The sequence below is a fragment of the Canis lupus genome, chromosome 2, assembly GCF_048164855.1.
Source record: "Canis lupus baileyi chromosome 2, mCanLup2.hap1, whole genome shotgun sequence".
Taxonomy (NCBI): Eukaryota; Metazoa; Chordata; class Mammalia; order Carnivora; family Canidae; genus Canis; species Canis lupus.
This window is the reverse complement of record NC_132839.1, coordinates 4,399,288-4,414,430: the sequence shown is the minus strand read 5'-3', so window position 1 is coordinate 4,414,430 and position 15,143 is coordinate 4,399,288. Positions and strand designations below refer to the sequence as shown.

Below are 15,143 nucleotides of genomic sequence, written 5' to 3'. Positions count from 1 at the left end.
CTGTGAGCCTTTTTAATTCATTTTGCAAAGCACTCACTAGATGGATTTCTTTTCTTTTCCTTTTTTTTGTAAAGATCTTATTTGTTTATTCATGAGAGACACACAGAGAGAGAGGCAGAGACACAGGCAGAGGGAGAAGCAGCTCCATGCGGGGAGCCCGATGTGGGACTCGATCCCGGGACTCCAGCATCACACCCTGGACCAAAGGCAGGCGCTAAACCGCTGAGCCACCCAGGGATCCTGTAGATGGATTTCCATCTGGAAAAACACTTCTTGGGCAGCCCCCGTGGCGCAGCGGTTTAGCGCCGCCTGCAGCCCCGGGGTGTGATCCTGGAGACTCAGGATCGAGTCCGGATCCTGCTTCCTGCGTGGAGCCTGCTTCTCCCTCTGCCTGTGTCTCTGCCTCTCTCTTCGCTCTCTCTGAATGATTAATAAATAAATCTTTAAAAAAAAAAAAAAGAAAAACACTTCTTTTTTTTTATTATTTATTTATGATAGGCACACAGTGAGAGAGAGAGGCAGAGACACAGGCAGAGGGAGAAGCAGGCTCCATGCACCGGGAGCCCGACGTGGGATTCGATCCCGGGTCTCCAGGATCGCGCCCTGGGCCAAAGGCAGGCGCCAAACCGCTGCGCCACCCAGGGATCCCAAGAAAAACACTTCTTTCACTTCTGGGAAAAAATGTCTTTCTTCCATAACTCTGCCCCTCCCCCACCCACCTCCTCTCTTTTTGGAACCCCTAAGAGGTTGGATGTTCACCTCCTGGATTGGGTTCTAGGTAGTTTGCCATAAACCTCTTTGCTGCAAGCATCTTTGCCGCAGACTTTTTCACTGCATAACTAATTCGCCCTAAAGCAGTTTTATCATAAAAGATAAAATAAAGAAAAATAAAAATGTTCTAACAAAACGTGAAAAAAATTAATAAAATTAATAATTAATTTCTTCATTCATTAAGCGAGGCATCAGTCTTCCAAATTCTGAGATGCAATATTTTTACCTGAGCTTTGTATTGCATCGTGAAAGCCGTCTACACTGTTGTTTGTTCTTCACGTAGAGTCACGTGTTCCTCATAGATGCTCTAAAGTTCAGCGAGAACTGTGGACGAGATGCTAATGCTGTAATGCGTTTCTAACTGAGCTTTGTTATCGTTGTAACTGATGTGTAACCATTTTCTGGGACAGTGTGTAATCTGGCTTTACACTCTATTATTTCACACTTCCCAATAAATTTTATCACCATTATTTTCTATCAAGTTGGTAAATGCAGTTGTTATCATCCACTGTTTTAAGACCACCACGTCTACTGTATAGACCATTATGAGGGCTAGCTAAGATTTATATAACATAGAAATGGGAACTTTGTCACTGGAGAATTGAAACCAAACTGTCAGCCAGTTATTTTATCTTTTATGGCAAAATTGCGTCACAGCTAATCTGTTAGGTGAGAAAATGCTTGCAGCGATGATGACTACAGCAAAGATGCTTATGGTGAAAACACTGGACATGCCTGGATGGATCCTAGGTTTTCTTTTCTCTCATTTTTTTTAATTGTCTTTTTTTTTCTTGTTTCGAGACTTCAAGACTTCAGTTTATCATCTTCTTTTGAACTTTAACATTTCTTATTTTGTAATTTCCAAAAGATCATTTTTTTTCCTTTGAAAATCTCTTTTAAAAAATAGCATCCTGTTTTCATCATGGATCTTTTCTTTGTTTAAGGATATCACTAATAGTTCTCAGGTTTCTTTTTGTTTTCTGCTGCGGTTACATTCAGCTCCCTCTCCCTACCTCTGCAAATTTTGTCTTGTCTAGTTTTCATGACTGGGGGTTTCCTCAGAAGTGTGGTGATCCTCAGATGTCTGTTCATGGGTAAGAGTGGAGAGGAGCTGCCTGCCTGGCTGGAACTTGAGGATTGGCAGCCCTCGTTTTGATGTGATTAGGCAGATGAATCCCCCCCCCCCCCAAGATACATAAAAGTATTTTTCCTTAGGCAAGTCAGTTTCATTAAAAAGCCATCCTGATATCTTCTCTGCTGGATACAAATCTAGAAAGTGCCATTATAGGAGCTAAGTGGGAGAGGAATTTCGTAGTTCAGTGTGCAGACTTTCCCTTACTCCCTTCACCCCGATGTGCAGTAAGACTCCTCACCCCTACGCCCCTAAGTGTCTCCAAGTCTTCACCCTCACCACGGAGTATATCTCATTGCCTCTGGATCAGGTTAGGGCAGTATCTTACCCAGTGGCTTAGTTGGGAAGTGATATGAAGGCTTACTCCTGATATAGATTATCAACCAGTTCTGTTGTTTTCAGCCCTTCTTATCACTTCATGCCTTCAGAGATCTCTGGACCTTGCATTCCTGGTGATCTGGATCTGTATTTATGCTGTGCCAAGGATTCTGGGGAAGGAGCAGAGTTAAGCGCCTATATGCAATGCACCATGTTGACTAGATTCATTGTTCTCAGTCCAAACAGATTTTCTGAGCTCTTCCCAGACTTTTCAAGTTGGAATCTCTGGAGGGTTAATCTAGGAGTATATATTTTTGAAAAGGTTCTCAGGTGATTCTGAAGAAGCTAGTGTATTAATCCATCATTACTCCAGAACTCCCTCACTGGCACACATTTGACAGTTATCTTTGAAGTTCCAGTGAACTAGGAATCAGGGAATGAGGGAAAGGACAGGTAAATTCTACGACATAAAAAGGGACAAGCCTTGAGGGACCCAGAGGCACTTTGGGGAGGGCATGGCTTGATTGGAAATGTTGCCGGTCATATTTCTCAATGGTGAGCAGGTCAGGGAAGCAGGGGAAGCAATATTAGAGTGCTAGGAGGCCAGCCAGCCTTTTGCTAGGGACGGATGGTTGTGAGATGGCATCAATGGATTCAATACCTAGTTTGAAGATAGAAATTTTCCTTCAATTCTCCTTCACCTTCTTTCTTCCCTTATTTTTTTTTTTAATTTTTATTTATTTATGATAGTCACAGAGAGAGAGAGAGAGAGAGGCAGAGACACAGGCAGAGGGAGAAGCAGGCTCCATGCACCGGGAGCCCGACGTGGGATCCGATCCCGGGTCTCCAGGATCGTGCCCTGGGCCAAAGGCAGGCGCCAAACCACTGCGCCACCCAGGGATCCCCCCTTATTTTTCTTACACACATTTGTAAAATAAAGGAAGCCATAAAGCAATTTGGAAATTTGGAAAGCCAAAAAAAAAAAAAAAAATCCAAAAGGAAATCTCACATAAATATGACCTCTAGTGACAGTATTATTCAAGAGAACAGTTTTCAAAATCAAAGAAGTTTATATAGGCACTAAAAACACACTGCAGCACATAAAGACAGTTATGATTTCCATGTTGCACGCCTCATCACGATCTCCCATCTTAAGAGGTTTGGGCTGGTGCTTAAGTATGAATTGTGGTTAAGAGAGGCCAGAGTCATAAAGCAAAGGAGGGCAGAAAGGAGGAAAAGAGAACTATAGATCAAGGAAAGAGTAAGGGGTGAACTGACAGGTGAGTATTGAACTGACAGGGCACACAGCCAAGATTTCTCTTGAAGCCAATAATGGGAAACTATTACACAGGAAAATGGAGAGGAGGGGGTAAGTAGTGGGGAGATAGGGTAAGGGAAGAAATTTTAAAAAATAATTTTTTAGGGACGCCCAGGTGGCTCAGCGGTTGAGCATCTATCTGCCTTCGGCTCAGGGTGTGATCCTGGGTCCAGGGATCAATCCCACATCGAGCTCCCTGCAGGGGAGCTTCTCCCTCTGCCTGTGTCTCTGCCTCTCTCTGAGTGTCTCATGAATAAATAAATAAAATCTTTAAAAAAAATTAAAAAATAATTATTTTTTAAGAGTTTATTTATTTAGAGTGGGGAGGGAGGGGCAGAGAGAGAGAGAGAGACTATCAAGCTGACTCCCCATTGAGTATAGAGCCTCACACAGAGCTCCATCCCAGGACCCTGAGATTATGACCTGAGCTGAAGTCAAGAGCCAGTTGCTTAACTGACCGAGCCACCCAGGCATCCCTAAAATAATTTTTAATTAAGAATTGCTGAAATTGGGGCATCCCCGGTGGCGCAGCAGTTTGGTGCCGCCTGCAGCCTGGGGTGTGATCCTGGAGACCCAGGATCAAGTCCCACATCGGGCTCCCTGCATGGAGCCTGCTTCTCCCTCTGCCTGTGTCTCTGCCCCTCTCTCTCTGTGTCTATGAATAAATAAATAAAATCTTAAAAAAAAATTGCTGAAATTTTGACATCCATGTTATTGTATTCATTTGTCCAGGTAAATAATGTTATTAGAACAGAGAAAAATTGGTATTTGTTAAAATGGAATATATAGTAAAGAGGTTTTTTATTTTAATCTATAGCGAGGCAGAACTAGGGCCTTTTAAGTCATAGTAGTACCTGGTATAGATCTAAATTTTAACGATAGAAGAGCCTCTTAAATCCTATGCTAACAACTTCAACTAAGATACATATCCCTCTAGGCCCCGTGTGGGTGGCTAGTATTTTACAGAGCCTGTGGAACATGCACACAGGAAATTATTTTCTTTTATTCTTCCATACTTTCCTTACATTTACAAGAGGTAAGAAAAGTTGCACAGTAGTTTTGAAATCAGATGAAATCAGGTGTTTATTAAATTTGTTGCAATACAAAGTGATAATTAAAACAGATGGAAAATTTAAATTGGATTTGCCGTAATTGCTTTATTCAGCTTCAGAAATGCAGCATAGGTTTTTCCAAATTCATTTACTCACAAGTACATTCATTCAAAATTGCAGTTCTTAGCACAATGCTTGGCATATGGCAAGCAGTTTTTAAATTTTTTGAGTGAATAGGTAAGACAGGAGAAGATGGTTGAACTAGAAGGATTCTTACTATTTTCAGAGATTTGAGTTCCTTATCACACACATACACATGATACATATCAAACGTCCTAATTCACCAGTAGACTTTAAAAAAAATTATTTATTATATTAATGAGAGATTCAGAGACACAGGCAGAGGGAGATGCAGGCTCCATGCAGGGAGCCCGACTCAGGACTTGATCCCAGGTCTCCAGGATCACACCCTGGGCTGAAGGCAGGCACTAAACCACTGAGCCACCCAGGTGTCCCTATCAGTAGACTTTTATTTGAAACTATTCTGGGGGGGGGAAAAAAAAGAAAGAAAGAAACTATTCTGCAATAAGTAATTCACCAAACAAATCTTTGCAGATTTAGCTTCTCTTTGCATAAAGGTAGAGAAATCCTCACGGTCTTGGAAAAGATATGCCATGGCAAAGCAATCTCCAAAGTTGTATTTTGGCTTTACCTAACCATTTAATGCACAGACATTTCACGGATTTCATTCATATTGACATGCTATATATCATAATATTTAGTATTCACGGAAAGTTAAATTTTTTTTTGAAAGTTAATTTTTAAGAGGTTTATTCACATATGCTTAGTTTGTGCAGTTAGCAGTCACTACAAAATACATAACCAAACATTAACTGTTATCATTTCTGATTCTATTAAAATGTAGTAGTTCAGCAATTAGGTATCATCCAATCTGAGATCATTTTTGAGAACACATTAAAAACCAAAATACAACGACTTTCCTTAGCTTCCTAGTCTCAATATTTTGGGCATAAGTATTTATGGGGAAATAGAATTAAAAACAGAATCTTCTCCCAAAACAGAAATCCTCTCCACAAAGGCAATAAAGGAATAAAACAGTATTAAACCAGAATGTGATGTGCATTACAGGCAATTAGGAGAGAGACTCTAAAGACAGAAAGAAATCGCTCACCTTTGTGTAGCCAAGCAGATACAACCCATTGCATGAGTTTTCAAGATAACCAGTTCTCAAGTACGAGGCCTTGACAATACCATTTGCACACATAATTCATCTTAATTTTATTTGGTAATTGGGTTGACCATCTGTGTTAACCAATTAGCTTTATCCAGAGGAAAAACAAACTTCTCAGATCTTTATGACAGAAGGTAATTTTGCCAAGTTGGGAGTGATTTGCCCACTGAAGTTGTATTCTTAGTCTCCCGTGGAAAGTGGGTGTTATCTCTGCTTGCTTTTTTATGGCAGTATAATTGACATATTGATTTCAGATGTTTAACATAATGATTTGATATTTGTATAGATAGCAAAATGATCATGTGTCTAGTTCATATCTGGAATCATACATAGTTACAACAGTCTTTTAACTTGTGATGAGGACTCTTAAGATTTACTGTCTTAGCAACTTTCAAAGATGCACTATAATATTAAGTGTACATTACATCCACATGGCATATTTATTTCATAACTGGAAATTTGTGTCTTCTGACCCCCTTCATCCATTTCAGTCTCACTCCCAGCTATCAGTCTGCTCTTTGCATCTATGAGCTTTTTTTTTTTTTTTAAATTCCACATAAAGTGAGATCATAGGCTATTTGTCTTTCTCTGCCTGACTTATTTCAGTTAGCACAGTATCATCAAGGTGCATCCTCAGAGTTGCAAGTGACAAGATTCCATTCTTTTTTCTGGCCGAGTGGTATCTCCTCTGTCTCGCATTTTCTTTATCCATTTCTGGGTGCTGCTCGGCTCTAGATGTTCCCATTTCAGAGTGATATCTCGGTATCTCCCAAGTCTTTAAAGACATTCCTGGAATGTAAAGCTGACAAAACACTAGCTGACAGCGACCTAACTACTTTTAAAAAGAATGTATATACAAAGAAGTAAGAATACTCAACAACAGGTTTTCTAAGGCAAACTGAGAAAGGGAAATCTCTTCCCACATCTTTAAGAGGAACAGTTAAGGTTCTTACTTAAAACTTTTTTTCTGTTTAACAGCATTATTTTTGCCTTCCTTTTTTTTTTTTTTTGACTTTGAAACAGCAGACAAGCAAAGCCCAATTTAAGGTTTGTCTCTGTGCAGGGCTGTTCGCTATGCTTAAACAGGTACCACTGCTGAAAACAGAAAATTCACCACTCTTCTTTGGCTTCCACGTAATTCAAAAGTTTCTGGGTGGGGTGGGGGAGGGTGGAGAGGAGGTTGACGTTAATTTGCTCCAGGCAAAGAATGTGGTTCCACCGACGACGGGATGCGGAGCCTTCAGAGGTGGCTGCGCGCACGCCCGGCCACAGGGACCAGGGCACCTGGGCTGCTGCCGCGGATCACCTGGTTATCTCCGTGTAGCTCACGTTACTCACTTCCCACCAAATTCTTTTGGGTGAAGGCGCTCCTGAACCACCCTCCCTGGAGGAGCCAGCCGGTCGGGGTGGGCCGCGCACCCGGGCGCTGGAAGAGGTCAGGGCGGCGGGGCCGGGTGGGGACCGGGTGGGGGCCGGGCGGCGGGGACAGGGACGGGGACGGGGCGGGGACGGGGCGGGGGCCGGGTCGGGATCGCGGCGGGCATCGGTTGGGGGGATCGGGGCGGGGGCCCCGCCGCACGCTCGGGCGCGCCCCCGCGGCAGGTCCGACCGCCCGCAGGCCCCGGGAGCTCCGGGGGGGGAGCCCTGCGTCGGCCGAGCCGAGCCCAGCCGAGAGCGCCCGCATGCACCGCGCGCGGGGAAGGGCGGAGGATTCCGGGGGTGAGCGGCGGCCCCCGGGACCGCCCGCCCCGCCCCGCCCCCGCGGCCCCTTCCGGCGGCCGCTCCTCCGGGTCGTCCCCCGCGGGCGGCCCCGCTTATCGCCCCCGGCCCGGCCACTTCCCGGTCGCGGCCGGCCGAGCCTCCCCAAGTTTCCTGTGACGCCGCCGTCCGCCTCCCGCCCGCTCCCGCCCGCTCCCGCCCGCTCCCGGGCTGCAGGAGGGCAGCGCACGCCCCAGGCCGTCGGGCGCCCCGGCCCCCGCCCCCCGGGCCCCGCCCCCCGGGCCCCGCCCCGCCCATCCGGGCCCCCCCGCCCTCCGGGCCTCGGCCGCGCCCCGCCTCCTGGGAGGTGGGGGAGGAGGGGGGGCCGCCGCAGCGCCCGCCCCCGGCGCGCGCCCATTGGCTGCGGCCTCGAGGTGCCCGGGGACCGGAGAGCGCCCTGATTGGCCGCGGCCGCCCGTGACGGCGGCGCCCATTGGCTGCGGCGGCCCCCGTGACGCGGGGTGGCGACTGGCTCCCGGGTCTGAGGGGCTCCTGCTTGTCAGGTCCTAGGTAGGTGAGCTCCGCGCCGCCGGCGGCTGGCGCTGTTGCCCGGGGCGACGCCGGGGGGGGCGGGCGGCCGGCGGGGGCGGGGGCGGGGGCGGGGAGCGGGGGCAACACTCCCCGCCCGCAGGGGGGCGCCGGGACGCTGCGCGGAGCCGCGGCGGCGCCCGGGGCTCTTCCTCCGCCTCGGCCGCCCCCGCCCCCGCCCCCGCCCCGCGCTCGGGCCGCGCCGCGCTGCCCCCGGGCCCCCGCCCCCCGCCCCCCGCCCCCCGCCCCCCGCCCCCACCCCGCCCCGGGGCTCGCGCTCATGGGCCGCGGCCGGCGCCCCAGGGCTGAGGCGGGCACAGCGGCCCCGCCCCGCCGCCGGCTCGGGGGGCTGCGCGCGGGGGCGGGGCGGGCGGGTGGGCGGCTCCACCCCGCGGGCCCGCGCCCCCTTCTCCGGCCGCGGCCCTCCTCCCCCCTCCGGCCACCCCCCCCGCCCCCGGCGCCCTGCCCAGTGCCCCGCCAGGTGCCCCCCACGTGCCCCCCCAGCCCCACGTGCCCCCCCCAGCCCCAGGTGCCCCCCCAGCTCCAGGTGCCTCTGGGTCCCATCCCACGTCTTGGGCCCTTAGTCCCTCTCAACCCCGACCCCGGCGCCCCCCCCAACCCTAGGTGCCCTCCCCAGCCCTAGGTGCACCTGGGTCCCATCCCACCTCCCGGGCCCTGTGGTCCCCCTTGACGGCGGCGCCCTCTCCAGCCCCAGGTGCCCTCCCCAGCCCTAGGTGCACCTGGGTCCCATCCCACCTCCCGGGCCCTGTGGTCCCCCTTGACGGCGGCGCCCTCTCCAGCCCCAGGTGCCCTCCCCAGCCCTAGGTGCACCTGGGTCCCATCCCACCTCCCGGGCCCTGTGGTCCCCCTTGACGGCGGCGCCCTCTCCAGCCCCAGGTGCCCTCCCCAGCCCTAGGTGCACCTGGGTCCCATCCCACCTCCCGGGCCCTGTGGTCCCCCTTGACGGCGGCGCCCTCTCCAGCCCCAGGTGCCCTCCCCAGCCCTAGGTGCACCTGGGTCCCATCCCACCTCCCGGGCCCTGTGGTCCCCCTTGACGGCGGCGCCCTCTCCAGCCCCAGGTGCCCTCCCCAGCCCTAGGTGCACCTGGGTCCCATCCCACCTCCCGGGCCCTGTGGTCCCCCTTGACGGCGGCGCCCTCTCCAGCCCCAGGTGCCCTCCCCAGCCCTAGGTGCACCTGGGTCCCATCCCACCTCCCGGGCCCTGTGGTCCCCCTTGACGGCGGCGCCCTCTCCAGCCCCAGGTGCCCTCCCCAGCCCTAGGTGCACCTGGGTCCCATCCCACCTCTCGGGCCCTGTGGTCCCCCTTGACGGCGGCGCCCTCTCCAGCCCCAGGTGCCCTCCCCAGCCCTAGGTGCACCTGGGTCCCATCCCACCTCTCGGGCCCTGTGGTCCCCCTTGACGGCGGCGCCCTCCCCAGCCCCAAGTGCCCTCCCCAGCCCTAGGTGCACCTGGGTCCCATCCCACCTCCCGGGCCCTGTGGTCCCCCTTGATCGCGGCGCCCTCTCCAGCCCCAGGTGCCCTCCCCAGCCCTAGGTGCACCTGGGTCCCATCCCATCTCTCGGGCCCTGTGGTCCCCCTTGACGGCGGCGCCCTCTCCAGCCCCAGGTGCCCTCCCCAGCCCTAGGTGCACCTGGGTCCCATCCCACCTCCCGGGCCTTGTGGCCACCCTTGACGGCGGCACCCTCTCCAGCCCCAGGTGCCCTCCCCAGCCCCAGGTGCACCTGGGTCCCATCCCACCTCTCGGGCCCTGTGGTCCCCCTTGATCGCGGCACCCTCTCCAGCCCCAGGTACCCTCTCCAGCCCCAGGTGCACCTGGGTCCCGTCCCATCTCTTGGTCCCCGTGGCCCTCCTCGACCCCGGCGCCCACCCCAATCCCAGGTGCCCCCTGGGTCCCGTCCCACCTCTCGGGCCCTGTGGTCCCCCTTGACTCCGGTGCCCTCCCCAGCCCATCTCCGGTCCAAGAACCTCCCCGATGGCTCCCTTTTATCCAATCGCCAAGTCTGCCTGGGCGGGGGACCCCCGAGGCGTAGTCAGGAGATGAACTGTGAAGCGTGAAGCTCATGCCAGGAGGCAGGGTCTGCTCTGTACTCTCTGCCATTTACGGCTGAGGAGGGGTTTGGATGCACCTTTGAGGGTCGTTTTCTGCCCCAGAGTCTTCGTATCAACTTCCTGAAACGCTGGTTGGGTTGGGTTGGGTTGGGTTGGTGTAGGTGTAGGTGTTGGTGTAGGTGTTGGCTGGGCTGGGCCCGGGCGTCGTGGTGCACAGATGAACTGTGAAGTGGTCGTTCTTTTACTTTGTACACTTGTGATTTTGATATGTCGTGCTATGCAGCTGTGAATCTAAAAATTGACTAAGGCTGATAGTCTTTCATTTACATTCACCTGAATGGTCAAAAAAACCCCTGTTATCATTTTAATTCGTAAGAAGCTACATATATTTATACTGGTCTCACTGTCACTTTGACATGAACTGCTCTGAAAGTGTAGTAGTTCCATTTCCCACTTTCTCCCAAGTATTTTAAGACAATAACACAATTTCCCCAATGGAGTCGTTATATATAAAAGTGTTATGGAAAAATTAATAAGAAAAAGCCAAAACTTTTAGTGATTAAAGACTAGGAAAACACTTTTTAACCTATGGAATGAGAACAGGAATCAATAACACCCTTGCAAAATTTAATGATCTCATAAGTTTGGGGATGTAGTTTTGGTATACCTTATGGCCCTTAGAAATACTCAGAAACCACACATTTGTCAGAATGCAAAGGAAGGCTGAATGTCATCTTTTGTAAACCAAGAATCCTTTATGCTAGTACTCTCGAGCCAAGGGAACTATACTTCCAAAGGTGCTGAGAATATATTAAGAGTATGCGACATACTTGGAAACCTTTTCTCTGTTTTCTTCCTGAAAGACCTTTGGTAAAGATCTGTTTCTCTTCTGCACCAATGGCAGGAAGCATTAACTATATACCAGGTAAAATTATGTTAATGCAGCTCCTGCACTACGTTAAAGGTTGATGTCGGTAGTTTGGAAGTAAGAATTCATACTTTTGGTAGACAAATCACTTGCATTTCATCTTCAGTTATTTTTTTTTTTAATAATTTTTAAAAAATTTATTCATGAGAGACACAGAGACAGAGAATGAGAGAGAGGCAGAGGGAGAAGCAGGCTCCCTGTAGGGAGCCCGACGTGGGTCTCCATCCCCGGTTTCCAGGATCACGCCCTGGGCTGAAGGCGGCGCTAAACCGCTGAGCCACCCGGGATGCCCATCATCTTCCGTTATTAACATAGTTATAACTCTGGCCTGTGAACATTTCGAGCTGCCATTTTTTTCTTCTTTATTCTATAAAAAATTTCAAATAATGGAAGAATGTTGAATTTACAGTAACTACCCAACCACCTACACAGCAATAACATTTCCAAGATAGCTATTACACAGTAAAGAAAGAGGAACAGAGGAACTGAAATGATCCAGTTTGAAAACCAGCGTAAATATATGACATACTAAAAAAAATATATAACATATAAAAATATATGACATATATATATATGTGACATACTAAAATATTGTAAGGAGCTTAATTTCCATTTGCAGATGGGAATAGTGTTTATAAAAACTATAGTAATTTAATTTCCATGAGTCTTACAAAGCAATCTTGTGAGTGATTAGGAAGTCATGTTTGTACATCAAGGCCCAGAGGAGTAAGTTGCATTTTGGTAATACGAAAAAAAAGAAATCAAATGAACTTGTTACACAAATAAAAGCTTGTTTTAAAATTGGACGCCTATGTTAGTAGATGATAGTTTTGTACTTGATTTTTTTTTAATTTTTATTTATTTATGATAGTCACACACAGAGAGAGAGAGAGAGAGAGAGAGGCAGAGACACAGGCAGAGGGAGAAGCAAGCGCCATGCACGGGGAGCCTGACGTAGGACTCGATCCTGGGTCTCCAGGATCGCGCCCTGGGCCAAAGGCAGGTGCCAAACCGCTGCGCCACCCAGGGATCCCCCTGTACTTGATTTTTATTTTTATTTTTATTTTATTTTATTTTATTTTTTTGTACTTGATTTTCAAATGAGCATCTTCTTTTGAAGACAGGTCCAAAGAGCTATGAATTATCCAGCGTTTCAGTAACATACTTAATAAATTGGATCAATCTCATGTATGTTGTATTGGAATAAGTGTATTTTTGTAATGGAAAAAGAAAGCCTATAAATGGGAACTTATTTTAGTAGAACTATTTCGTGGAAAATGAAGTAATTAGACACATTTAAGTCAGTGTTTTGATAGGACTCAAAACTATCTTGAGTATTGTTTCATGGTGTTGCCAGAAGAATGTTTTAACATAGAACTTTATAGTAAAAGAATAATAAATGAACATAAATTCATGTATGTGTATATTTGTAGTTTTTCCATACTTAGGAAATTTCTGCATTCTTCTTTAAGTAATTGAATCCTGCTTTTCGGTGTTCATATACCCTAAATCTGTTTTTCATGCTTAGCTCATGTATATAACTAATTTCTTAAATATTGAAATTAAGAACTATGTCTCAGGATTTATAGATCTTAAATTGCTTTGTCATTGTTTCTCCATATCTCATTTGACTTTGACATGCTTAAGTGTGGTTAATTTACCACACAACCTGAGAGATGAAGAGAACAAGCAGGTTACAGTTTTGGAACTTCAAAAATAAGGTGTTTAGATATTTTTTAATTGAGGGTCCAGTTTTTTTTTTTTTTAACCTACCTCTCTCCCTCTTTTCTTCATTCTTTACTATTTTTATCTTTTTAAAAATAAAAGTTAAATTTTTTATGATCAGCTAAAAAGACTATAGAGAAATGGGGCACCTGGCTAGCTGTCAGTAGAGCATGGGACACCTGATCTCAGGGTCATGAATTCAAGCCCCACGCTGGGCGTAGAGCTTACATTAAAACAACAGCAAGAACAACAAAAGAGTATAGAGAATAAGTAATTCCATGAGTCAATACTTTGGAAAATAACGGAAACTTTTGTTTCTTCTGTAATACACTACCGATCACTACAGTTCTGTGGGCTTTATTGCAGTAGATCTGCATCTGCAGTTCCTGAAGTCAAAACTTGGTTACCCTAATTTAGAAGAGGACTCCCAAGATATAGAGGAAAAATAGAAAAGAATAAATAGAGGACATATTAGAGTTAAAACAAAAGAAATCAGACAAGCAATTTCCCACTTTTCCTTAAAAGCATAATCCTAGTTACCCATGCAACGCTGCTGTGTGGCTGACAAAATAAGGGACCGCTCACGTTTTTCCTTTGGGTTCAAAATATCTAGGTAGGATCAAATTTACTTAGTGCCCTTCTACAAAATTTTTCAAATTTCTGCATTTCGGGGAATAGTAAATATTTAGCTTTATAAAATTTAATGTTATGGATGACTTGGAAATATTTTTTAAACATTTGTGTATAGTTATCAAACTATGACTAATATTAGTCTATATATCATCACTTACTATAAACCTGATATCATCTCCTCCTTTTGAAGGTTTTAATTAAAATACTAAAATTTTTAATGCAGGTGTTTTTTTTTTGCCAGGTTGCAGGGTGTAGTGAGAGAAGGTTTATTTCTTTTGGAGCCAGCTAATCTGGGTTTCAGTCACAAATCAGAATTTTCTTCTGTGGGACCTTGGGCAAGATATTTGATCTGTTTAAATCGTAGTCTCCTCATCTGTAAAATGAGGATGATAAGATTGCCTCACAAGGTTGTCATGAAGAGGAATTTGACAGTCTTGGTAAAATGTCTGAATTTAGGAAATCCTCAGCTTTCATATTCACTTCCTTACATGGTAGCTTTCATTTTATCTCTTCTAGTATTACTGTGCTGCTTCTACCATCCTAAAAGTCCTCAAATTTTAGACTTTGGATGTTCAGTAATGTACATTAAATTTGAGTAAATCAAATGACATTTGTGTTTGTACAGAGGAAATAATTAGCTGTATCTCCTACTAGCTGTTCTTTTATAGTTCTTTACTGTGTCTCAGTAGGGGTAATTGGAAATTCACTTTAAATGCTTTTTTATCCCAAAATATGTCTAGTTTGTCTGGATTCCTGAATTATTTTTCTTTCACCTTAGATTATCATCTGTGGGTGGATGCTTTCCCAAAATTCCTCTCATTTTAGCCACAAATATTTGCTTAAAAGTGGTACAAAAAAGCTAAATGTTACTTCCTTTAATGTCTAACTAGTATTATCCCCTTCCTTAAACAACATTTACTTGATCTGACATTTTATTTTTCAGAGATAACGGTACTTAAAACTCTTATGTGCATCTTTTCCTACTACTATTAATGTGTATAATTGTTCTTTAGGGAACAATTATTTTTATAAATATCTCCATTTCAAAATGTGCATTCTATAAGTGTAGGATTCTAATTCCTAAAAAGCACACACTTGTAATTTAAGTGCACAGAGCAGAGTGTCATGAAAAAGCACTGAGCTGAATGAAGAGTTAGGAGTTGGATCACATAGTTTTTATGTCCTATTCGGCAGTAAAACAAAATTTTGCATCTAAGTGATTTTCAACTTTTTTCCGACTCGAGTATGAGCTATGTACATGTGTGACATATTCTAGTGTGCAGTTTCCCAGCATGCTCTCTGTGACTTCGTCTCACCCTCCTCCACTCAAGAAAGCATAGCAGAATGCAAGTGATTGAGGGTGACATCATCATGGGGATAAATTTGAATCTACTCTGATGTCCCAAGGAAAGCAAGTCATTTAAAAATGTGTGTAACTGTTATTAGTGAGAGATCTTTGAGACACACCTAGTACCAGAGTTGAGACCCAAGTCACTTCGATGTTTTTCTGAAACGAATGCCTCTTCACTGGTCAGTCTTGTAATGCTCCCGAAGAAAAGATGACTATTACTTTTATGTAGCTGATAATGAAGAGTCTGACATTTAAAAATCAGAGTAACTGGTAATGAACATTTAAAAATAAGTGAGCAGTAACTCCAT

General features: G+C 46.7%; 1 protein-coding gene across 17 annotated transcripts in view; it reads left to right on the top strand.

Annotated features, from left to right (window-relative positions):
- Positions 1 to 7,046: 7,046 nt before the first annotated feature.
- Positions 7,047 to 15,143, top strand: part of FER (FER tyrosine kinase) — a 432,700-nt gene continuing 424,603 nt past the window's right edge. For 7 of the 17 annotated variants that reach the window (XM_072788277.1, XM_072788270.1, XM_072788379.1 and 4 more), the window contains exon 1: positions 8,037 to 8,111. The gene's annotated coding sequence lies outside the window, so the exon portion shown is untranslated. Of the gene's footprint in view, positions 7,279 to 8,026; positions 8,112 to 15,143 lie in introns of those variants that run through there. The other 10 variants (XM_072788283.1, XM_072788289.1, XM_072788264.1 and 7 more) reach the window with 3 other exon arrangements.